General features: G+C 42.4%; 1 long non-coding RNA gene across 1 annotated transcript; it reads right to left on the minus strand.

The window, feature by feature from the left end:
* Positions 1 to 967: 967 nt before the first annotated feature.
* On the minus strand, positions 968 to 24,160 carry LOC145526260 (uncharacterized). Its single transcript, XR_014068807.1, has 3 exons — positions 23,998 to 24,160; positions 9,502 to 9,619; positions 968 to 6,205 (listed from the first exon to the last, which is right to left on the minus strand). It is a non-coding gene; the product is annotated as an uncharacterized LOC145526260 (long non-coding RNA).
* Between the last annotated feature and the right edge of the window lie 1,977 nt (positions 24,161 to 26,137).

Below are 26,137 nucleotides of genomic sequence, written 5' to 3' on the forward strand. Positions count from 1 at the left end.
GTTAAGGTATTTTATTTTCCCCCTAAACACTTTGAATATCTGTTCAAGGTCCGTGGAGTTTTCCAGGGCAAATGATGTGGTAACTGTTAGTAATGCAGGTGGACTTACCCAGGCTGAAAGGCAGGAGGGATTGGCATTTCTTTAAGAAGACAGCTGAGGTGGACATGCAGGCCTCTGTTTTAAGATAATTATAAGATGCCAGTCAACCAATCAGTGGCATGAATGGCATTTGTATTTGAGTGTGTGTGTGTGTGTGTGTGTGTGTGTGTGTGAGAGAGAGAGAGAGAGACAGAGAGAGAGAAAGAGAGAGAGGAGAGAGCGCACAATTTCTGAAGACGGCCGAAACTTACTTGGAAACCACCAATAACGAATACAAAAGTCTACTGGCAAAAAAGCACCTACTTGAGAGTTAAAACTTCAATTCAGTTAAAACTGGTCTTAGAGTTTTAGATGAGGCTGCAGTCAGTGAAGACAGAGGAGGTCTGGTTTTGCTAGAATGTGAGACATGGTAACGTTAAATGCTGAGGATGATAAAACTTTTGTGAGAGAAGAGGAACTTTCCAGAAGGAGCAAAACTTTCCCTCAGCAGTGGTTGGTCACCCACCTGTGGGTACCTCAGGTCTCATTATGCAAGTAACAGGTGTGACACCTGAGTGGACACATCTATCATTTGAGTGTATGTGATGTCAGAATAAATGTGCATGGTCGCTGAAGGTGTACACATATGGAGTTCAAGTCTATAAATTTTAACAGCAGGATCACTTAGCAACCATAATTTTTGTCACCTTCCCCTAAAGGAAATCTCCCGTTTAAAAGTTTTGACAGGAGGAATGTGTAGGGACAATGAAAGTGAGGGGACCTGTTTGGGGACCTATCGATGGACTCTGTGTAAACATAGGCCGTCTCTTCTAATTCTTGCCTTACTGCTCAGGGAACAAGTCGCGGTTATTTTTCTTCCTTTTGAATCTTTTTCTTTTACACTTTTGTTGAAAGCAAAAATGAACAGTCCTAGTCACTTGCCATTTAAACACGAGGGGGTTTATTACCTTTAACCAGTTGTTATGGCAAGAATGCTGTACATGTCAGTGGTGGCTAAGTGCCCAGGTGCCCGGTTGGCTTTTCTGGCCTCCAGAGAATTCCTTTTCTGTCTGCGCTGCCTACATGTCTGGAGTCTGGCCCTCTGGAGCACGGCCAACCGAGAACCACAGGCTGACACGCTGCTGCCCAGAGATGTTTGCCGAGTCACGTGCTTCCTGACTCTGGGGTCCCCTACCGTTTTCTTCATCATTCAGTTATGGCTTCTTCAGGACTGAGTGTTGCATGCAGAGTAAGTCCTGTTCCTCTGCTATCCACAAGCTGGTTTAGGTAGGGCTACACTCACTCCTTTGACTATTGGTGTGCAGGAAAAAGGGAGGAAGATCACCATTGAATGAATTTAGGCAACTGGTACAGTCTTGGGCTACCTGATGATGTCATAAGCATGAGGGAGATGTAGGGATGTTGATGTATTATGTTCCCTCAAGATCTCCACCTTATCTCTTTTATTTGAAGACCAATCATAGCAATTTCTCTGCTTTAAGGACCAACCTACCGGGACATCATGTGGGGAACGTGCCATTCTGGGCATTCAGAAAGGTGTACAGCAATTAATTTGGAATGTGTTTGTGTGTAGTAAGGGCTTGAAAGTATCCTGCTAGACACTGCCTTCATACTCTTTAGAAAAGTTATAAAGAGACTTGGCCACTTCCACAGTTTTATTAAAACTGGTGATGAGAAAAGGGAATGCATTCAGAGAATAAACTGGAAAATAACGTTCTGGTATCTGGAACGTATCTGGCTGACGAAAGTTTGCTCAGAGACCTGCACCATCCTACTTCCAGACCTGCCTCCTTGTGACAAAAGCCATTTCTCCATCTAACTCCTTTGGTGAAACATCCAGCAATCATTCTTCACATCTATATCTCCTAAAGAAAGTGGGGAGCCTTCTCCCACCTGCAAAAGAGTTCTTGTTTACTGCCTGAGGACCTGGCTTTTTGTAGGAACCCTGATGACTGCTAGGCCATACCCACTGCCTGGTTTTTCAAACTTGAAGACCATACCTTTGAGCACTTTCACACTAGAGATGCATACAAACAGTAGCAGAGACAGGAGAGTTCTTTATTTGAAGTGAGTTACTTCTTTCAGAGTCTGATTGAATTGGACTTAGGACCGTGTAAGCACCTGTATTCTAGGGAGCTCATAAACTATTCTGCAAAGATTGTTTATCTGGATGTCTTAATAAACTGAGTTTATTTTTGCATTTTACTCACTTACCTTTACTGTAAGGAATAAAACTGTAGGAAAGCTCAGTAAAAGAATTTTATATGCACATCCCATTCACTCTTTTTTCTTATGAAGAGAGGCTATTAATTATCCCTACATAGATTATGGAACTGAAGCTTGAAGCAATGGAGTGACTTGTTACTCCATGCTAACTTACACAGCTAGCATTCAATATGTATATAAACCTGGGACTGATTTTAATAGACAGGCATGATCTGCTACCTCACACAAAATTGGTTGAAAGAATGGCAAGTGGACTACTTGCTATGACTATGACGTGTGTGTGTGTGTGTGTATGTGTGTGTGTGTCTGTTGCTCAGCCTTGTCTGACTCTGCTACCCCATGAACTGTAGCCCATCAGGCTCCTCTGTCCATGGAATTCTCCAGGCAAGAATACTGGAGTGGGTAGCCCTTCCCTTCTCCAGGAAGCCATGATTATTATTGTGTTAATATACTGCTTCTTAGACTATAAGTTTCATGAGGCAAGGGTTAGAGTTGATTCATCACTGTATCCTCAGTGCCCAGAACAGTACCTAACACAGAATGAGCAGATAAACTATCTACTGAGTTGGTGAGTAAACAAATATTTGGCCTGGTATATCAATACATAAATTATATTTTATAGTGTTGTTCACAATTATGGACTTTCATGTTTCTATAGCACTTTAACTTTGTAAAGGCTTTCCTTTTTCTTAATAAAGTTTGCCTTAGGAGGACAAAGTGAAAGTTAAGGACTCAGATACTGGGGATACATATTGGATTTCTAACCCATGAATAAGAAGATTAATCGTGAAGGAGACAAGCCTCACAAAATTGCTGCTGCAGCCTGTCTTTCTGGACCATATGTTCCAGGTTCTCTGGAACGGATCTGGTTGCTATATCTATTCCATTGTCCCCTTAAGGATATTCTTACTTGTCAACCATGTGTCCTGATTTTTCGTTTAGAAAATATGGTCACCATATGCATGTTATAAAACTTGAGTCCCTAGACTAACTTCACCCTTCTGTGCAAGTATTACCAAATCCCATATTCGGCTAAATTTTCTACATGTACTTCACATGAGTGCTGATTCCAGCTCTTTGCATTGATCATAAATAGATTCATTAATAAGCCTATTTAAATTAAATAACTTAGTTTTCCATAGAAGATGCTTTCAATGACTAGAAAAATGCATTTTTCAAAACATATTGAAAAATTTATCTAATGCAATCAACTTATTCTTTTCATTCAACTTGAGCATTTTCTAATTTTCCTAAAATAAAAGATTCTCATAGGGATCCAACAAAATTTATCAAATATGTTGATTCTCATAGGGATCCAATGAAATTTAATAAAATATGGTTTGACATTATATTGCATTTGTTATTTTACATATTGCTGAAATAAGATGGATCAAGTCAAATGGATATGTTTGAACAACTTCACTATCTGATTCCATGGATATCCTGGATAAATTCTGAGAGAGAGAGTATAGAAACCTCCATGTATAAAGTCCGAGCAGACATTGTTTCTGGTTTAGCCTCTACACCCATTTATTCTGTGACTCTGGGCAAAATCCTTCCACTCTGAGGATTCAATGTGCCCTTTTGTAAATTAAGTAACTTAGTCTAGGTTAATGGCTCTCCTCCTTTGCTCTGATAGCCCTGGAGTCTCTTGGAGACCTAAGAATTTGCCTTGGAAGACCCCTTCCCCTGCCTTTCCTTCATTTGGAGCAGCTCAGCACATATCCGTTAAGTACATATGCCATTCCACTGTGGAAATATGGTTTGGGAAAAAAAAATTTACAACTCAAATAGTTTTATGGTCCTTTGGTGTCTGTTTAGTCTGTACTTCTACCTCACTTTGTTAAAATATCACTGTGAGGGATATGGGGTTTACCTGGGTGGAAAAAGGTCTAGGCATGTATATAAGCAGTGAATAGAATAAGAAATCATTTTGTGTAACTTGCTAGGGTAGAGTAATGAGGGAATCACTGACTGACTTGGACCCTCAAGGGGAGGATCAATGTAGTGAAGGAAAAGTTTCAATCTGGGAAGGGGTCTTTGGTTCAAGCATTGGCAGCAGAGAGATGTTGCGTCATTAGCCACAGCACTGAAGTGGAATTTAAAGTGCATTAAATACAGAGATGTATAAGTACAGAGAGCTGGTCACCATGGGTATGAGCCAAGCTTTGATATGGTTATACGTATGCAGAGATTAAATGGGTCTAATAGGGAAATTTCCAGAAAACTGGAGGAAAATAAGAGCACTCCATCACTGACATGATCAGTCCTTGACTTCCCAAGTTGTAGGCACTGGTATTTTCCATCAGGCCCATGCTCCTGGTGAAATTCTGACCAAGACTTGGCAGAGCATTTGTAGGGTCAGCCCCTCTATTGAGTGGAGCCTAGAATTAGACTTGTTGCATTTAGCCCATTAGTCAGTGGGCCTGGAAGTCCTTCATGGCCCCATGTGCCTTCTGCATTGCTGATTTACTATTATTTCTGATACATGGATCCATTCCAACCGGGTTTCCTGTTGTTATACTGACCCACTTTCTTTGATAGAAATTCCAGCCTAAGTCAAGGCTGGACTCACCATACTGATTTGGGTACCCTTTGAAGTTCCTCTTGGAGCAATTAGGGTTTTTCTTTCATAGCCCATCAGTCTGCACTGCTGAGGTCCCAGAATGTCTTAAGATATGTCTGTCCAACTTATAACCATGAGCACCACATGCTGAAAGGCTTAGAAAGCAGCCAGGTTTTGGCTACAACTTTAAAGCTCTGCTTTCTTAGAATCCTGTGTGTCTAGAGAAGGGCTGTTTCATAGAGCAGAATCAACCACGTGGGGGTGGTGGTGGTGGGGAATCACAAAGAATGCAGGCCAGGTTCAGCCCTGGCAGGTGTCCAGGACCCAGTTTAGTGGTTCCGACAGCTTGTGGATCTGCCCTAACCCCTGAGGGCTGCTGTGGCCACTGTAACTGAGAGTGAATTTAACTTTAGCTTATTTCCTTTTTAGTTCCTGGCCCCACACATGTTGAATCCATGGTGCTGTCTCCCTGTTAGTATGTCTCTCATCTTGCCCCTGTTGTGGCTCTTTTCCAGGAATTTTTGATCTCTCTCCAAGGACTAGAAGGCATTTCCAAGAGCTGCAGTCTAATTCAGAGAGCAATTGGCTTCCAAAAGTTCCCTATGTTTCCCAGAGAAGGGTCAACCACAATTCTAACACCTTGTGGGACAGGGCTCATCTCGTTTCTTTCTCTCCTCTAAGGTCCTATGTCAAAATGAAGTTTCACCAGAGGAGGCCATGACAAGTTACTGGATTTCCCCAGAATGTGCCATAACAAATCTGCCTCTCCAAGGAGAGGTGGTATGACTGCTTCATTATGTGTTCTGACCTTCAGAGGCACATATACTTCTGCCCTGTCACCCACCCAATCATCTTTGCTTTCCTCCCATCCCCGTGGCTCTGACACGAGCTGAGAAGAATGCCTGAGCACACAGTGTCATCTTTGCCCACAAGTTTGTTTTGTTGTCTCCAGTGGAGGGTTCTCCAGGATAGGCTTGAAATCCCCTTCCCTATGCCACCCACCATAGTCTGGCTGAATTCAACGCTCTATGTACACTTATGGTTGATTGAATGTGTGATAACACAAACCTGTGTGCTCACATGGAGATTAGACAGCACCTTCCCAACCATTATTTCATCTGACCTTTCACCATGGCTGTGGAAATCAGGAAAGGTTGACTAGAAGGCTGAACTTAATTGGGATGCTGAGATGGCTGAGTCTTTCTTTCTGTCTTCATGTAATCTGGGACCTTCTCTTCTCTGAGTGGCCTCTCCATTTGGTTTCTGCAAGTGTACCTTCCAACAGGTAGCGTGCTTTTTTGCAGCTCAGGGCTCCTAAAAGTGCAAAAGTAGTCGTCAGGCATTCTTAAAGCCTATGTCAGAATTAGCACATCGTAATAATGTATTCTAGGCGTCCCTGGTGGCTCAGCGGTAAGGAATCCACCTGCCAATGCAGGAGACATGGGTTCAATCCTTGGGTTGGGAAGATCTCCTGGAGGAGGGCATGGTTACCCACTTCAGTATTCTTGCCTGGAGAATCCCACTGACAGATGAGCCTGGTGGGCTACAGTACATGGGGTTGCAAAGAGTTGGACATGACTGAGTGACCAAGCAACAACAAAAATACTACATTCTACCCATAAAAGTAAGTGATAGACCAAGCCAGATCTAATGTGGGAGGAGGCTACATCAGGGCATGAATACTGGGATTACTGGGGGGGGGGGAGGCCTTCTTATCTTTGAAGACTAGTTACTATGATTTTGTAATCATTTTCTTAGATATGATGCTCTCAGTGTTGTGTTTCTGTCATAATTTCCCAGCTAGTGAGAAGAATGACCAGGTAATTAAAGCAGCAACATAAAGCTCTCTCTCCTAGGTAATCCTAGAGTTTAGAGGGAGGTACTAATACTTCACGAAAAGATTCCCTTAAATAAAAGAGGTTCTCTGAAGTCTTTTGGATAATGATAAATGTGACCCTGGACATGTATTGCCTTTTAGCCTTAATGAATAAATAAGCCATGTTGCCTCTTGTAGACAGCATGTTTGAATGCTGAGATAAGACAATGGCAAATGAGGATCTGCCTATGCCTGTTTTTATGAACCTCCAGTTAGTCCCAAAGCAATGACTGTTGGAGGCAAAATTATAAGAGCAAGGGCATTTCAGTGAGACAGGCCTGGGTTTGGCTCCTTGTATTATCACTTACCAGCTATGGGAGTGATAGGCCCTACTTCAGAGCAGGAGCTTAATAAACATTAGATTTTCTTTTAATCAGATAATTTTGTACATTAACATCATCTAGATGTTGTTAATGTTGTTAATCTAGATTCCAAACAACAACATCTAGAGATACTATACAATAAGTCAGGCGATGTTTTAGTTGCCAAGAATACTTGGAGGATGCAGGGGGTGAAGGAGAGGGAAAAGTAGATTACTCATTTATCTATTTGTAGCTTCAGGAAGCCAGATAGATGGTGAAGTCATTCACTGTATTAAGGAATACAGCAGGAAGAGGCAGTTTTCCCCCTCTTGCAGAACTTCTTATTACACCATCTCTGAAGCTTTGGAGCTTTTCCTTTGAGCTCACATTTCTAGTATAGAAGTATAGAAGTCAATCTTCACTGGGTGTGAGGCTCACATTACACATGAACAAAAATAAACCACTGTTTTTGGAAGTCACTGAGATTTTGGGCTGTTACCATGGTCTTACCCAGTGAAAGCTGACTAATACAGAAATTGGTACCAGAAGTGGGGTGTTACCATAACAAAGCAAAATGAAACAAAAACAACCAAATTATGTGGCACTGGCTTCAGAGTCAAGCAGTGGGTAGGGAGGGAACTATTATTGAAGTTGACAACAAAGTGACTCATGTTAGGCAGTGGCTAAACACTTTGGTAAAACTATTTCCTGAGATAACTTGGAAGATAATTTACCTAACAAAGGTGCGGCTCTAGGTGAAGCTCTCAAACAGAATGAGGCTTGTGTGCTTGCTTGTTCTTGGTTGCATGTGACAAGGTATTATAAGAAATACCTTATCAAGAAAGAGATGCGTTCAGAAGTAACTGTCCAGTTTTCAAGCATGAATAAAGGAAAAGAGAGAATTCAGCACTTTAAGGCATTGTAGGATGCAAGTGATTCTCACATACAAGCTATAAAAGTTAAACTGAAAAATATGTTGAACAACAAAAGCTAATTATGTTATGGCCCCAAGCAAAGTCCAAATCAAGGGTGTAGCCTCCATACCCTTTGTTAAAACCTGTAAATGAATTAAGGTAATCCTGAGTAAATAATTTAAATTAGACAAAATGGTTCAAGGGAAGGAAGTGTTTGCTCTCTCATAAAAGCATGATAAGTTTGAAGCCCCTCTAATTAATTCTAGAACAAGAAGCACATCTTGAAAGGAATTCTGGGTGTGGCTATTGGCACATAATGTTGGTAGGTGAAGAGCCAATGAGGGTTTGAGAAATTTTTACTTCCAAAACAGCCACCAGCATGAATTAAGAGATTGTAATTGTTAAAGACATAACTAAATTTAAGGCCCTTAAATTACTGCCACTCAGTTCTCAAAGATAGAATATTCCCTAATGTTCTCTATAGATATATCCAAAGAGGACAATGGCAAAGGGAGAAATTATCAAAGTATGAAGGCAAGAGCCATGGAGAGCAATGACTGCACCCAGGGAGAAGACCTGGTATCTAATTAAAGAACATTTCTTACACTAGGGTATGAGTTTAATAGAATTTGCCCATCTATCTTTCAGAATTGCTATGGACCAGTGACCACTTGTTGCTTCTCCTTTACAAATGGAGAGTTTATTACGTTACTCTGGCCTTGTTCCACCAATGCATGTTGAATTGGAGAAAAGATAACTGTCTCTTGGTTTGATTTGGTTTTGGTTCATGGATCTCTGGATCAAGAGGAGCCACATTTTGACCACCTTTAATGTAGAGACTATTATGAGAATTTGGACTTTCCACTTATTATCATATCCGATTGGACTTTTGGCCTTTTCCTTTGGGGAATGGTATATATTGTGTGCAGAAGGGAGGGAGCAAATGTTTATGATCAAGATACTTATCACGGAATATTGTATCATTGTTCCCAACATTTGCTTCCTCCTTTCCAAGAAGACTATATATCCCTGCCTCTTGTGGTGTGATTTGAAGAGCTTCCCTATGGGATGAGTACAGTTCCCTGCCCCATTTTCCACATGGTCATGCAATTTCTTGGATTAATGAATTATGAGCAAAATTGTCACATGCCATGAGTGAAAAGAAGTTTTAAGAACCACTGTGCTTTTACATTAGCTCTCTTGACCTTTTTTCTTTGCCATGATAACAGCATAGAGAATGCTTTTTCCAGTCTGATCTCCAGGATAGGAAGACCATATGCAGAATGAAGCCAGTCAACACAGGTAACATGAGTAAAGAATAAGTTCAATAAGATATTGTGTTTCTGTTGTAAGGAATCTTGGAAATTTGAGGATTTTTGTATTTGTAGGCTTATTGAAGTCACAGAGCTGACTGATACATCTGGTATCGGGGCCCAGAGCAATCATGTCCCAGGCCTCTGGGTTACATCCTCAGAATTTCACTAAACAGTTTTTATCTGATTATTAATCATAACTTACCTTCACTGTTCAGAAGCTCAAGAAAGTGATGCTCTTTTTCTGAAGGAAACAGTTATAATTTGTAGTAGATTGGATATGTATTGCAGTTCAGTGCATTAATGTACAATAATGTATAGCACTACAAGAGAATACAAAGTAAAATGAGAGTAGTATTAATGGAATAATATAAAAATCTTATTTCACATACATATGAATGCACGTATGTATCTATCTATCTCACATATTAACTATAGAACATATGAGAATTACATGTGTGTGTGCTAAATTGCTAAGTCGTGTCTAACTCTTTGTGACCATATGGACTGCAGCCCTCTAGGCTCCTCTGTCCATGAAATTTCCCAGGCAAGAATACTGGAATGGGTTGCCTTTTCCTTCTCCAGGGGATCCCCAAGGATCAAACCTGCATATTCTGCATTGACAAGTGGATTCTCTACTGCTGAGCCACTAGGCAAGCCCACTGTCTAATATATAATCTTAATCAAATATCTCCAATTGTCTCAAAAATGCCTTTTGTGGCAAAAGCAAAAAAATCTGCTCCAAGATCTAATCTACGATCATGCATTGTATTTAGTTTTCATGCCTCTTTAGTGTCTCAAACTGGAACAGTTATCTTCGTCAGTCTTTATTTTTCTCCTTTTATAATCTGACATTCTTGAAGAGTACAGGTCAGTTTGGTACACCATTCCTCAATTTGGTGTGACTTTTTTCACAATCAGTTTCAAATTATGCATTTTTGTTATGAACATCAGAGAAATAAAATATAGTGTTCTTATAATTACATTATATTGCCATAGGATGTAGATTTGTCCCATTACTATGGATGTTAAGGTCTTCCCTGGTGGCTCAGTCGGTAAAGAGCCTGCCTGCAATGCGGGAGACCCAGGTTCAATCCCTGGGTTGGGAAGATCCCCTGGAGAAGGAAATGGCAACCCACCCCAGAATTCTTGCCTGGAGAATTCCATGGTCAGAGGAGCCTGGTGGGCTGCAATCCATGGGGTCACAAAGAGTCTGACATGACTGAGCGACCACCCTTTCACTTTATGGATGTTAACTTAGTTCACTTGGCTAAGGTGGTATCTGCAGGATGCTTCATATATAGTTACTCTTTTTTGCTTTGAAACTAGGGGATGATTTGTGAACAGATGGTTTGAGACAAAGTAGATACCATGTTTCTTATCAAAATTCTGTTAGTTTTAGCATATATTGATAACTCTTGCTTGAGTAACTTATTACTTTGGTTAACAAACAGTTATTTCTAATTTTATGATTTTTTATTCATTGATCAACGACAAAATTATTGTTGAAATTCTACCTAAGGAAGAACTTTCCATTCTTTTAAATTTTGTATTTAATAAAATTGATTAGTTAACATATTTCCCCTATACATTATTTTTATAAACTTAAAACTGTACCATGCTGAGATTAATTAATTTAAGTATGAATGTATGGATTCTTATTTTATTTCATGGGTGATAATCCATTGTTACTGTTGTTCAGTTGCTAAGTCATGTCCAACTCTTTTCAACCCCATGGACTGCAGCACGTGAGTTCCTCTGTCCTCCACTATCTCCCAGAGTTTGCTCAAATTCATGTCCATTGAGTCAGTGATGTTATCTAACCATTTTCACCCTCTGCTGCCCCCTTCTTCTCTTGCTTTCAGTCTTTCCTGGCATCAGGGTCTTTTCCAAGGAGTAGGCTCTTTGCATCAAGTGGCCAAAGTATTGGAGCTTTAGCTTCAGCATCAGTTCTTTCAATGAGTATTCAGGGTTGATTTCCTTTAGAACTGACTGGTTTGACCTCCTTGCAATCCAAGGGACTCTCAAGAGTCTTCTCCAGAACCACAATTTGAAAGTATCAGTTCTTCAGTGCTCAGCCTTCTTTATGGACCAACTCTCACATCAGTACATGACTATTGGAAAAACCATAGCTTTGACTATATGGACCTTTGTCAGCAAAGTGATGTCTCTGCTTTTTAATATGCTGTCTGGGTTTCTGATAACTTTTCTTCTAAGCAAGCATCTTTTAATTTCATGGCTGGAGTTACCATCTGCAATGTTTTTGGAGTCCAAGGAGATAAAATCTGTCACTGTTTCCTCTTATCCCCCTTCTATTTGCCATGAAGTGATGCGACCAGATGACACGATCTTAATTTTTTGAATGTTGAGTTTCAAGCCAACTTTTCCACTCTCCTCTTTCACTTTCATCAAGAGGCTCTTTAGTCTCTCTTCACTTTCTGCCATCAGAGTGGTATCATCTGCATATCTGAGGTTGTTGATATTTCTCCCAGCAATCTTGATTTCAGCTTGTGATTCATCCAGCCTGGCATTTCTCATGATGTACTCTGCATATAAGTTAAATAAGCAGGGTGACAATATACAGCCTTGTTGTACTCCTTTCCCATTTTTGAACCAGTTAGTTGTTTCATGTCCAGTTCTAACTGTTGCTCTAACTGTTGCTTCTTGACCCACATATAGGTTCTCAGGAGGCAGGGGAGGTGGTCTGTATTCTCATCTCTTTAGGAGTTTTTCCAGTTTGTTGTGATTCATACAAAAGCTTTAGCATAGTCAATGAAGCAGAAGAATAATCTATTATTATCATTTATTCAGATTCTCAAACTATCCTCGATTTGGCCAGTGGGAGTCACTTCAAGTTTGGTTCTTTGTCCCTTTGAAACTCTCCTATCATTCTTTGAGCACTTCATATTGTTTGAGATGAGGCAATATTCCAAGCACATCTTATGCTTTCCCAGTTTCAACCCTGAAACCAGCCATTTTTCTAAGGATTCCCGGTTCCTTCTAGTGGGGAATTGTATTCAGAAACCAAGATCTGGATGCTAGGCTGTCTTTTTGCTACCAAGGAAGATGTCATTTTAACATTTAACATTTTGGTGTTTCTCTTTGCATTTTCCCCTATATATTAGTTTTACAAATTTGAAATTAATCCACGCTGAAATTTTTATTCCTGATTTTTCATAACAGCATAACATGAATATTTTCTGGTTATTCCAAACATCTTTGTAGATGCTTAAACAGTTTTTTTCATGAATAGTTAATGCCAAAAGTTACTTTTGCATTTGGTATCACTGGAAAATTAAATTACTTCCAATCTACTTTTGTAAATCACAGTAAGTGATAGTAATAATGGATACATTTGTTTTTAAGATGCTTTCCCAAGCAATCTCTAATTCTCACAATAGTCCTATGATGCCCTTTTACAGGGTAAGATCATGGCTCAAAGATATCCCATGATGCTAAGCTCGGTGGAGTTGGAATGAAGCCTAGATCCTCTAGTTTGCTCGCATTGTTGGTCACCTGGTTATGTGTATGCACTCATCTTCCAGACTTAAGTCTAAGCTACTAGATGGCAGAGGCTGTGTTTTAATGAGCATTGTGTCCCCACAATTCCGTATACCATGGAGGCTCTATAGAAGTTTAACACTTGCTTCAGGAAAGTCCGAAAAGTCTTTGACCCAAGCAAATTCTTGGGAAGCTATTCCACTGGGAGTTAGCTATTAAAGCACATCTCCCTCCTTTTTGGACACTGGTGACCAGATGTCTTAATTATTGCAGTTCTTTGCTGGGAATGCCATCAGTGAGGGAGGAAGACACGAGCAATCTGTTTGGATAGGGAGGGGTAAATCCAATAAATTTGCCAGCTGCATTTGCTATCCTAGCAGTAAAACACACCATCCCACACTGCCTTCAACTACAACAGGAGACAGAGGACATGGTAATAAACTACCCTGTGGTAGGGATCCTTATCTGCAGCAGATTAAGAAGCCCGGAGACCACATGGGGACAAATGTGTAGTTAATGATATTGTTCCAATTAGGAACTGGTTCAGCCGAGAACTAAAAGCGCAAAATCAAAATCCCTCCATCCTTAGTCACTTCCTTTCAGACTTCCGGACCAAGAGGCTTTTTGATGTTGATTGTCTCCTTGTAGCTTTCGGTTGAGGATGAGCCAAATTGCACCACTTGTGCTAATTATCCCTCTCCTGAGATTGCAAATTCCTGGTTAATAGGGGAATCAGTCCAAACTACTTACTGAGTTTTCAAGGTGGCAGCTCTGTGCTGGGGACCTGGGCCAGTACAGACCTCAGGGGCCAAGAGGCCACTGGCATGAATATTTCCACCTGAAGCCATTTAACCAGGGGAGTGAAGAACCTCAAGGCTTTGAAGAAAGAGTAGGAATAATAGGTGCTCCTGTAAGCAAAGAGAAACCATTTCCTCCTTTGGAACCCCTAGCTCATCCATGGCTTTGCCATCTTCCTGGCTTCTTCCAACTTCTCTTCCATACAGACCCCCAACCTGTATCCATCAAAACCTGTTGCTTGTGCTGTTTAAGTGTTTCTTCTCTCTTACTTCACCTGTCCTCATTGCACTTAGTTCATTCAGCTGTTAGCGTCATTCAGGCGATAAGAAGTAGAACTGATACTTGAACTCAGAATTTAGGTGCCAAGTCTTTTATCTTTTGCAGTCTGGTGTGTGTCTAATTGCAACAAAACTCTAGTAGGATTTAATATTTTATAGAAAATACTGAATTGAAAAGTTTTTCATAAGCCACATTCTGGCTGAGAAGGCTTAAGGAGCAACACTTATTCCCCTAATTATGGTTAGATTTGTTTTGCTATCATTGGTACATTTTCTGAAGGATATCACAGCAGAGTGAGAAAGGATCTGGTGCTGGATCTTCTTTGCTCCTCCAGACTTTCCAGCAGTGTCCATCCAACTCTGAGCCTTAGGAGGCTAACCCTCTGCACTGCTTTGCTCAGACTCTCTTGCTCTCTGGCTGTGGCTGGGTTTGGTCATTGAAAGTACCAGCAGGAGAAAAGAGCATGAGGCTTGGCTCTTTCTCTGCCAGGGAACTGTGGATGGGTATATCTCTTTCTGAAAGCTGCAGCTCGTATCAGGTGACCCACCAACAGTTCTTGCTCCCCGCTCTGGCTCCCCCGACCACTCCTCCTTCACTTGTCTTTTCAGACCTTCCCACACCTCTACAAATAGTCCTTCCATTAAATTCTCCTTTGTTACCTGTTTGAGTAGGCCATCTCTCTCTCTCTCTTTTTTTGCCTGGACCCTAATTGATTTAGGGGTTTGGATTATCCAAATCTAGTCATGAGGACTAGAAACATGTAGACAAGGATTATTTGTGGCATGCTTGACTCTGATCAAGTTCTGAGCCCTTAATATAGAGGTTAAGAACTTCTGCCATGCAAATAATAATCTTGCTTATGATAATAATAGTAGTAAGCTTTGATTCTCCGTTTAGCACATGCCAGGCACTGTTCTAACCATTTAATATGTATTAGCTCTTTTTATCCTCACAACAAGCTTATAAGATAGGTACTATTTTTATCACTATTTTCTAGATGAGGAAACAGAAGTACAGAAAAGTGAAGAATCCTGCTTAAGGCCCTGCACCTTAGTGTGTCAATCAAAATCAGGCAATCAGTTTCCAGAGTCCTTAATTTCTACACTAGACTTCTCCAAATGGCCAGGAAGTCAGTGTCAATGGACACATAATGAGATTGCATTTAATTGCTAAAATTATAGAATCATATGAACATAACTTTTGAAGGAAATATCCATCATGTTGGAAAACTATTTTTAACATTGGGATTTCTAACATGAATGCTAACACCCAGTAGTGCCATTTTTAGAAACTTGTCATTTACTTAGGCAGATGGAAATGGATATTGTTCTTAAGTTTAAATGTTCGATATTATCCAGGCAGCACAAGGCTGTGAAAAGGACTCAGAAGATGTGGGTCCCCCCATTCATTAGCTGGATGACCCTGAGCCAGTCACTTATGCTCTTGGAAGCTGGCTTCCCTTTCTCGGGTTGAAGAAGTCTCGAGCCCAAACCCTCCTCTGATGGACATGTTCCCTACGTTGTTGTCCATAATGTGACCACCATCAACCCTAACATCAACAATTGATATCTGCTTCCTGTTTTGGCTTATAATGCCCAGATGTGTGTTATTTATAATATTTCAAACAAGGAGACATTCCCCTTTGGCTTAAATATTTATGGGAATTAGAGACTTGTTTCCGTCTCAGGGACTCAGTCTCAGAGACTGGCCTGACCACTTGCAGTGCAGTTAAAGCCCCTGTAGGGAGTCCAAGTGGAGATGGTATTATAGTCATTACAGTTGAGGAGGAGGATGAAGAAAGTTTAGGAGGTGGGAAGTGACAGTTTGAAAGATACGAAGGATGCTTTAGGATGAAGTCTCCAGGAGACGCCCTTGAAACAAGCACCTGTTACCTGTGACAGGCTTCATGATGGCTTGGCTCACTGCTCTTTGAACTTTCTCCTCTTTAACCCTTCCATACCTTTGTTCATGCCATGAAGTCTGTCTAAAAGGACCTCACCTGTCTAGTGAAACCCTTAAGGACAGGTGAAACCTTTGAGACCTCATGAATTCAACCAGAGGTAATGTTTCTCCCTCCTGCCAGAATTCTGTTTGCAGTTTGGACTGCACTCATGGCACTCCTGTTAGGCTGTGTGCCATCATTATTTGTATAGCTACTGAGTCTCCCTGACTAGGTGTGAACTCTTTGTGTATTATTTACGTCTGTATGTCTGAGTGCATGGAACTGGCTGTATAATCTTTGCCAGGTAGATGGCGGGGGGTGGGTGGTGGTGGTGTCTACAAAGCCCATATCTAATGCTAACTGTGTTTACCCCACACACATAACACATACACATGCTCAAACACACCATCGGCACATTCATACACACAAGTCTGGCATTTAAAATACCTGGGATGGTATGCCCATCAGTGGGCCTTTGTAATCCAGAGCTTAATCTTAGTTCTCAGCCCTAAGAGATACTGGGAGATGTCTTGGCAAACAGTAGAGAATAGGGTACACTTTTACTCATAACACTGTGTGTGACACTTTCATCTTCAATCCATATTAGCTTTCAGGCCCACTGGTAATGCCATCCACTGTCAAAGGTAGCAGCCAATCCCAAATGATCCTGTCTCCTTGAATCATAATAATTACTGGATTTGCATAACACTCTTGCTTGCCAGCTACCATTAAGGGTGCCTGCCCCCTTGGTTGGACTGACCATGTCCAGAGTAGAAATGGTCAGACACTTTTAAAAATGGTGATTCTTCCTGCTCTGTAGAAATAGAAAAATTAACATAAGCAAAAGAAACTTTGGAATTGTTGGGAGCATAGAATTGGGGATTGTTTTTCGCCTCATCAGCAGAAATGAGCCTCGAGTTATCTTTTCTGGCTCCACTCTGGGGAACAGGAGCCAGCACCTGACAACCTTATAACTGTGAGAGAAAAAAAGGGTGGAGTGTTTGTGTGAGTCTTGGTGGTACACTCAGCCTACACCTGGCAACTCATCTGTGCTTGATAAGCACAGAATTTTTGGTTAAAAGCAATCAATCTCCTCGTTTAAGTAATTTTACCTTTTCTGTTTTGGAAAAAATTCATAAAGAGGAAAACAGTTTGCACATCTTGGAGGGAAAGATTAATTTGGAGACTAAGGCTGGGCCCTAGCCCTGATATCCTTATGAGGGGAGACCCTTCTCTGGACCCAGGACGGACAGGCGCAGTGGAGGGAGTCACATGTCAGGTCGCTGGAGATCAGGGCTGGACTTTGTGGGCTAACTGCAGAGTCTAGGGAGGTTCTGGAATCCAGCAGGAAGCCCAGGGTAGGGGTGGGGCACTGGCAAAACTGGAGTGGCTTGAGCAAGCTGAGCTGACTCTGTAACTGGGCCCTTATTGGTGCAATGATAGGATAGACTCAGGTTCCCCATCAGACCATCAGCTCCAGGAGGGTGGGACTATCTAATTCAACTTGTATTTCTATCTCAGAACCTAGCACAGATAGGGACTGCAGCCCATCCACCATGACGACTAGTGTGCTAAATGAATCTGCCTTCGAATCAGGTCCGTACCTCAACCTTGGCTCAGTCCTCAACATGTCCCAGTGCCCTCCCCGCCTCAGCTTGAGCCTAGTATCCTCCCTCTGCTGATCCACAGGAGCTGGAACCCATGGGGACCCAACTCGACCTTGTCCAGCCTGGTGTTGGAGCGTGGAAGGGCACAGTACAGGGACTTGCAGATTGAGGGCTGAGAGTCACTGTGGGGCCTCTCTGAGAGCAACTCACAGAGGGCTGCAGCCCCTCCTCTTGACACCTCTTCATCTGCACCAGGAGGTTTTTTTTCCCTGGAGCCCTCAAATGCTTGAAGAGGGACGAGTGTGGTGCAGGACTGCGCTTGCCAAGCCAGCTCCTCGGGTCCTGTAAAAGGTGCTGCAGAGGGCCTCTCCCTTCCCTCTGGCCCTCAGGTGCAAGATCAGAGGATCTGACAGTCATTTGTTTATCAGGCAGCTTTCTGCCTTTAAAGGGGGAGCTGGGTGGCACGTACATGGATCTCTGAAAGGCAGGAATCTGCAAGCCACGGACAGCTCTGGCCAAGCTGTTCCTCTGGCCCCTTCCTCTCGTGAGCTGTGACTGGGGGCTGCCTTCCCACCGCCATCAAGGCCGCTGACTTGAAATGGGAACGCTCCACCCTGAAGACTCAGCTGGCCAAAGGTGGTTCTTCCTGAGTTTTATAAACAGCTTCCGCCTTCCCATTTAAGTCTTTGTGATCAAGAAAGAGAATTCTGGCCATTTGTGACTTCAAATTCAAATAATAATACTAATAATAGTGATTATGCTAACATTTATTGAGAGCTCACGCTCTGTGCCAAGCATGGAGTTAATGATTGTTAACTCATTCCTTTCAACTCGGGAGGAACACATTATTAAGCTTGTTTTCAGATGAGGAAAAGAGGCTCAGATCACAGCTTGCCCTCAGTCACCCAGCTACTCATGAGCAGAGCCAGAACTGAAAGCCCAGGAGTCAGGGCCCACACAGTTAAGCTGCTCTCTTCTGCCCCTTGCATGAAGCTTTTTGACCTGGGGACTTTGTCTTTCCTTGTTTCTAGAGATGTCAGTTTGTGCAGTGCACTGATGTCTCTGTGTGTGGCTGGTCCTACCTACAAATCAGGTCTCAGCATAACTGTGACCTCTTAGATTCATGGGCTGACACCTGTTTATTCTGTCAGAGTTCTGGAGGCCACACTCTGTGCAGAGACGCTAGGGGAGGAATCTGCTCCACGCCTCTCTCCTCACTTCTGGCAGCTGGGGCCATCCTGGCTTATGGACCCAGCTCTCCATTCTCTGAATCCATCTTCACATGACTGTCACCTCTGGGTGTCTGTGTCTCCTCCGCTGACTCAAATATCCTTCTGCCATTATCTTATAAAGACACTTCATTGAATTCAAGGTTTACCTGGATCGTGCAGGGTGATCTTTTCATGTCAAGATCCTTAACTTAGTACATCTGCAAAGACCCTTTTCCCAAATAAGGTTGCATTCACAGGTTCTGGGCATTAGGGCATGGAAATAGCATTCAACCTATATATCATCTAAAGCAGAGTAGATCCCACTGGGCCCTCCATCTCATTACCCCATTTCTTGCCCATATAGTATTTTTCACTGTCTTAGAGTCTTCTTTTCCTTTATGTGTTTCCAACCAGAGTGCTCTCTCTCAACCAGGGTGCTTCTAGCATCTGGAGAAGGGCATATCTTCACCATGCAGAAACAAGTCTTTCATTACAGCACACTTGCCATTGCCCATTCCTGGCCCAACCTGAATGCCAGAGTGAGGATGAGGTGGGGAGGGAGAGTCTTTATGACAGCCAACCATCCCCCCTCTGCCCTTCCCCCCTATATCCCGCAGACATGAGATGTCCACCTGGCCAGCAATATCAACCCAAGGTCAGAACCACCAATCCATGTATTTATCATCTGTCTCCTTTCACAGGAACGAGAGCCTCTATGGTAGGAACCTTGTCTGTCTTGCTTACTGGTGTGTCTCCTGGGTCAAACAACGCCTGGCCCAGAGCACACCCTTGATACATATTCTCTGAATGCATGTGGAAGATGGGGATGCTCTTTCTGGTGCTACAGAAAAGTCAGGCAATAGGTTGAATCATAGTGAAAACTAACCAGGGAGGTTCACAGCCTCAGCCTACCTGTCCTCACTCCCCAGTCCCTTGCCCTATCCCTCCTTTCCTTGACAAGTCTGTGTGGGAACTCGGGGCTAGCCTTCCCACTTGCTCTGTTTTCTGCCATGTTGTTCTTTTCCTGTCCAATTGAAGTCCTGCTCCTGCAGTCACCTTGGGTCTAGGGTCATCCTCGCAAGCCTCCTCCCAAGTCACTGCTACAGAATTAAAGGGTGAGCATCAGGCCAGTGTTTTGTGATACTTCCATCTAGCTGAGATGCTGTTTCTCTATCCCTGCTGGCCACCAAAGCAGGTAAGTCATTCTACCTCTGTGATCCTCAGAAACCTCATCTATAAATCAGGGATGATGCTTGGTGGATGTCTCAGCAACTGGGGCCTTTGGCAGATAGTAGTTATGCCATCAAAGCTTATTTTCTTCCCCTTGCCTTTGATAAGGAAAAGAGAGACTGTCTTCCATCTCTATCTGGACCTCAAAGACATCCCCAGTTCATTTGGAGGGAGTGGTGGCAGGGTGGGATGGAAGCATGTAAGCCAGGCCTGTAGGCACAGATACATGTATGAAAAGAGGTTAGACTGGCGCAGAAAGGAGAAAGGAACTATCACCCAGTGGCTAGACTGAAGAGTTTGAGAGTCAGGAATCCCAAATGTGACCTTGGGCGAGGTTTCTGTAAAACAGAGAAAATAAATAACTTGCCCAAGGTCATACAGCTGGACATGACAGAGCTGGGAATTGACACAGCACAAGTTTATGCTTTTCCTATCACACCATTCTGCTCCCTGACAGAGTCTCTCAGGAACAATTGCTGCTATAGGCCCCAAGGCTGGAAAAACAGCCAAGAATGGTTTTGCTCTGCCCAGTGTATGACTTATTTGAAGGAATGCTTTTTTTTTTTTTTTTGATACGTTAGGAAGCAGAGGCACAGATGATAGAAATCAGTATGCACTCCCCAGGCTGTATATGAATTGGCTATGATAATCAGCTGGGAACACAGGACTGCGCCCCGCCCCCCACCACACACACACACGGCCCACCATGATCACTGTCGTACAGACACCATCTCAGCTTGGGCCAGCTTGGGAAGTCAGCATGGGACTGGACAACCACAGAAAAATCAACGCAGCTGAGCACAAGTTGTGGGCAGGTAATCGAGAGGTGATTGTGCAGGGATCATCGCCTCCATTTAGGTGTCAATTGTGTAATTTCCAGCTGTTCCTCAGCTCAACAGCTGGAGTTCAATATGCTCAGGGCTTATCTGGAGGCCCCCAGCCAGGGAACTCAATATTAAGCTTGCTTCCAGGATCTAGGAAAAGTAGCTACTATTGCAGCAAACCACAGAGGAGAGGCCTCTTCTTTCCATCCACTTAAGCAATGGCAGCTCTTTGGGAGCAATATTGGTGCTGCTTATAAATGGCTGGCCTGAAACAAAATGGAGCTAGAGAGCAGACGATATCCTGACACAAAGATACAAAGTGTGTTAATCCCTTTACAGGGATAATTTCATTTTGTCCTGGCCTGTGGTGCAGTGGTAGTATTATTTTTTTCCATATTACACAAAGAAGACACACAGTTTGTCCTATGTCAAGCAAGGGGTAATTTGCAGAACTGGTCACTGAAGCCAGATCTGTTGATTTTGGATCCTAAGCTAGGTATCTCCCTTAATCAGAGCCCGTCTCCAGGTAGGGCTCCATTGTCATTTGGAAATGTCACTACCATGAGATCAGATTCTGCCACTTAGAGATCAGAGATACCAGAGGGCTGATGGGAGTGCTCAGCTAGGCCTCAAGCAAAAGCCAAATGTGAGCAGAAGGGAAATCTCACTTAGAACACAAGGATAATGTCTTCTCTTATGGTGTCGAAAAGCATCATCATTGGAGTCAGTTGGAGGTGGAAGACAGTGGCTTTTAGTCTTCATCTCATATTTGCTTCTTCTTTTCATTCTCTGTCTCCTTCTGTGAAACCACAATGCACCCTTCCCTTATTCTCTCTTCTTCCCACCACTTAATTATCTTGCCTGGTGACAGAAAATACTGAAGCCACAGCATGTGTCCCTGAGCCCAGGCCAGGCCTTACTAATTAATCACAACAGTCTTTCCCAGAAAGCCCAGGAATTGCCCTAGAATTCTTCTTAAACAGAACTCGAGGAATTTATTTCTAATAGTTGTTGGCCCATGAGCTGAAACCTACTTGAATGCCTGGGTTATTCATTCACTTGCTCATTGATATTTATAAATCTTTGTGAAGAATGTACTATGTAATTGTACTGGGGATTCAGAAACAAACAGAAGTCTTTGGTCTTGGAACATATATTCAAGTGGTGTAGCCCAATTGCTTCGAGTTACAGATGGTAAAAAATCACACAAGGAGAGCAAAGGGACTTGACCTTGGATTCCTGTTGAGGCACATGTTGCAGGGCTTGGGATGATGGAGAGTATTGTGGGTGACGGAAGGGATGAATCTGGCCTTCCAGCATGTCATTCCTGACCACAAGGCCTCCTGAGTTCATGGCTCTGGGAAGGTAAGTCTGGTGACCACAACCAGGAATAAGGGCATCTGGGCTGGGGTATCTGGGTTCCATTGAGGACTCTGCCATTGATTTGATGAGCCCTTGGAGCTCTCTGGGCCTTGCCTCACTTTAGTTCATTGAACTGTCACTGAGCTTCCACTCTGGGCCTACCACTGGGCTACAGACACCATCTCAGCTTGGGCCAGCTTGGGAAGTCAGCATGGGACTGGACAACCACAGAAAGACACAAAGACAAAAGGCTGTGCACAGTGAGAAGATGTGTTCGATTAGGAAACAGATACTTTTCAGTCTCATGTTTCTCTTCTGTAAAAGAGGATTGGACTATCTATCCCTGAGGCTACTTTCATCTCTGATATTTTATACCATGTAGGGCAGTCATCTCAGGAACATGAATCCTGAGTCTGGCCAGGGAACCAGGTCATTTTATTCTGTATCTTGGCCTTTCATTGATGCTGCTGACTGGGAAGGCTTGGTGGTCAGGATGGCTTGCCTGAGGGTGAATCTCATTCTCACACACCATCCCGCATGACATCGCTCAGTGTCTCAAGCACTGAGATGTCTGCTCACTTTTTCTCCTACAGACCATCCAACTGATTAAATGAGAGAGAACAGAAATCGTGTATGTGCCTTCCTTGTCCTTTCCCTGATTCCAGGCCCCCTGTAGGTGAGCTACTAAGTGAACCATTCCTCCCACAATCAAGAAGGAGTAGATTTCATTGGTAGAATAGGGTGGCAGATATAGAATCAGAGTTTAAGTAATCCTTCAATGAAATAAAAAGCTACTTGCTGTGCCTACGACCAAGTTATAAAGGAAGAAAATTAAGGAAAACACGGTGCATACATGTGTGTATTTAGAAGGTGTGTTTAAAATACAACGCAGAACAGCCATAAAGGCATGAGACTATTAATAAGAAAGTTCAGACCAGAATAGAAAAACAGTAAGAACAGAGAATGGAGAGCCTATATTAGACTGTATTTCCCCAGAGGGTGGAAAAATGATATTGAAGGTTTTCTGCTGACAAAGTTCAATAGATTGGATTTGCAAGGTTCTCTTGGAGCTAGGTTATACCTCCTAAGCCATCATGCTTGCAATTTGATGAGCAATGTGCCTGCTAAAATAGTTTGGAAACTCAAACTATGAAGAGGCCCATCTAGACCTATGGGCTAGTTGGTGATTTTGTGCTAAAATATATCTTTATATATGTGTGATATATGTGATGAATTTATATGTGATAGGGCATATAAAAATATATATATATGTTTGTGTTCATGTATATATATGTGTGTATATATATTATATATACATATATATAATGTGTATAAACAATATAACTAGAATCATGATCACATTATTATAGAATCTATATCTTTATCAGCCCTGTCCCACATAATAACCCAGAACAATTTCTGGCACTTAGTTGGGCCTCATTACTCACTAAATTTTTCTTAAATAAATGGAGTTGGAAACAATGCTTCTTTTCTATAGTGCAATGATTCCTCCTGTCCTCAGGGGGCAGCCTACTTAAAGGTTGTACCAATGATGTGTTTATGCTCTTCTGTCTCTATTACAGATGTTTTTATTTCACTTGTGACTCCCTTATCTAAAACCCCTTTAATACAGAATTCCAGAATCCACCTCTATTTTTGTGTTGATCTATTATAGACAATAGCTGACCATCACAAAAAATAAAAAAATGATTTCAACTTGTGACTTCAGGGGGCAAAAGTTGTTTTCTGTATAACAAGATTCATCATGGAATAATATGCTTGTTACATCCTTAGAGGCTACCACCAGGTAGGAACTAGACATGTTTCCTATATGAAAAGTGGTACTCTTATTGTTAAAAGTATTGAGATAAGACACTGAGCTTAATACTTTACTTGTTTTATCTCATTTAACTGTCATATCACTATGAAATAATTGTTATTATTTACCTTATGCAAATATTGAAATTGTGGCTCCAAGAGGATTGAGTAACTCACTCTAAGTTGCCCAGACAGTGAGAAGCAGAGCCAAAATTCATACCCAAGGAGGGCTGTCTCCGAAGTCAGCGCACTTACTTGTATGGGACACTTATCAGGGAAGTGGTAGAAATCATGGAGAAATCATAATAGTCACAGAATCTGGTGAGGAGATCACCGTAGTGATCACCTCCCAGGGTGGCCTTGCAGAGTGGAAGAGATCATGTGAGCCAAGCACCCAGATGCTGGCCAACGAGAAAGACTCAAGAACAATGGCCTCCTTCCCTCTCCCTGTGAAGCAGAAAATGTGACTAATACAATGTGTGAAATGTTTAGATTTTCCTTTTGAGTGAGGTGCTGATATTCCTCCCAGTTTTGATGGGGATTCATCTTCAGTGGCTATAGAAATACTCGTAGAAATGCTCCCATTAGACTTATGCCTCTGTTCATCTCACATGTTGATCCTCACGGCAGAGGTTACTATGATAGACCAACAAACAATAAAGCTGATAATAGTCAAGTGCCAAACCTCCAAACTTTGTAATACTATACGCTTTCTGCCTGAAAGATGTCATTTCTTTCAACAGCTTTAAGTTTCTTCAAGGCAGAAAACCATTGAAGCTGCAGTGTAGCTGAACATCTGTCTTATCATGTGGGCAGATATTGGGATTAAATTAACTAGAAATGAATAGAATGATGTATGACAGGGTGCAGATGTCCCAGGCACAGTGTGATAATTTCATTGCAAAACTATGTAATGAATTCCATACATTATGGAAGTACAAATGTACCACTTTAGGTAATTGTGATGAAAAGGTATAATGTGCGATGCATAAACAGAGTGTGTGCCCAGGGGCGTTTCTCCTCTGCTATTTCTCTCTAGTCATTTCAAAATGACTTTATTTGGTTTAATGTAAGCCTATTATTATTATTAGAGCCTTATTTTTTTGGTTGGCCCCTTCAGCATTTCTTGTCTGTTTGGTGTAAGAAATATTTGGAATAGAGGAATAGAATTTGGGCAGGTCAGAGCTTTGGCCTCTTGGAGACTGATGGCTGGAGACAGCATTTAAAGAAATATTCTGTTGTGAGAACTTCAAAGCAGAAACTGACTCTCTTTTCTCCCCTCCCTCCCACTCTCTCTCACTCTATTTTTCCCTCTCTCTTTCCTTTCTTCCTGATGGCTGGGGAGAGTGTTTCAGCATCTCCTGCTACTCTGTGCAAGGGAATTCAGGATGATATAATGGGAAAATATGTGGATTTAAAGCCAGAAGACCAATTTTCTTCTCTTGACTCTGCTCTGGAATGCTGTGTGTCCTTGGGCAAGTCACTCCACCTCTCTGAGATTCCATTGTCTCATTTGTAAAATGCAGCTAATATACTATATCATGGTATTGTCAGGTACAAAGAGGGGAGCTTGAACATAAACTCTGAAAGGAGAGGGAGGCATCTATCTTGCTTACTGCTTTATCCCTATTGCTTAGCTAAATGATCAAACCACATGGGCCACTCATAATTTTTTAAAAATAAGTATATCAGTGATTAATGTGAAGGTACCTAGCACAATGCCTGGCACAAAGAAGACCTTTAATTAATATTTCTTGAATTGCAGTTGATTTGAAGGAGTTCCCTGAACAGCTCATCACACAAAGTCAAAGGTCAAGCACCTGGTTACAGCTGAAGCCAGAGATGGCCCAGGATCTCCCAGGATTGCACAGGGCAGTAGAGGCAGGGCCAGAACCCCCTTTGAGATCAGCAGCCTCTTGTGTCCTGGCTGCACCAGTGGAAGCAGGGACTGGGACAGTGGGGGCCATGGTCAGGACTCGCAGGAAGTCTGCACTCCTGAGACAAGCAATCTTCGCTAGCATGTTTTTGATCAAGGAACAAGAGGAAGGTTTCATTCCACAGCAAATGGCTGGCCCACAGTCCTGCTTCCCAAGTGAGGGGGAGATCCCCATGGTCACAGCTGGGGCCAGTCCCAGCCCTGTTTTCTCTCCATCTCGCTGCTCTGTTCACACAGTCCCTCTCTTTCCCTTTAAGCCTCCTCTCCACCAATTATTTGCCTGGGGTGACATCAGTGGAAAATGTGAGGAGATGGCAGCAGAGCCGAAACCCT

The sequence above is a fragment of the Giraffa tippelskirchi genome, chromosome 11 (assembly GCF_054371585.1).
Source record: "Giraffa tippelskirchi isolate mGirTip1 chromosome 11, T2T-mGirTip1v1.2.pri, whole genome shotgun sequence".
NCBI classification, from domain to species: Eukaryota; Metazoa; Chordata; class Mammalia; order Artiodactyla; family Giraffidae; genus Giraffa; species Giraffa tippelskirchi.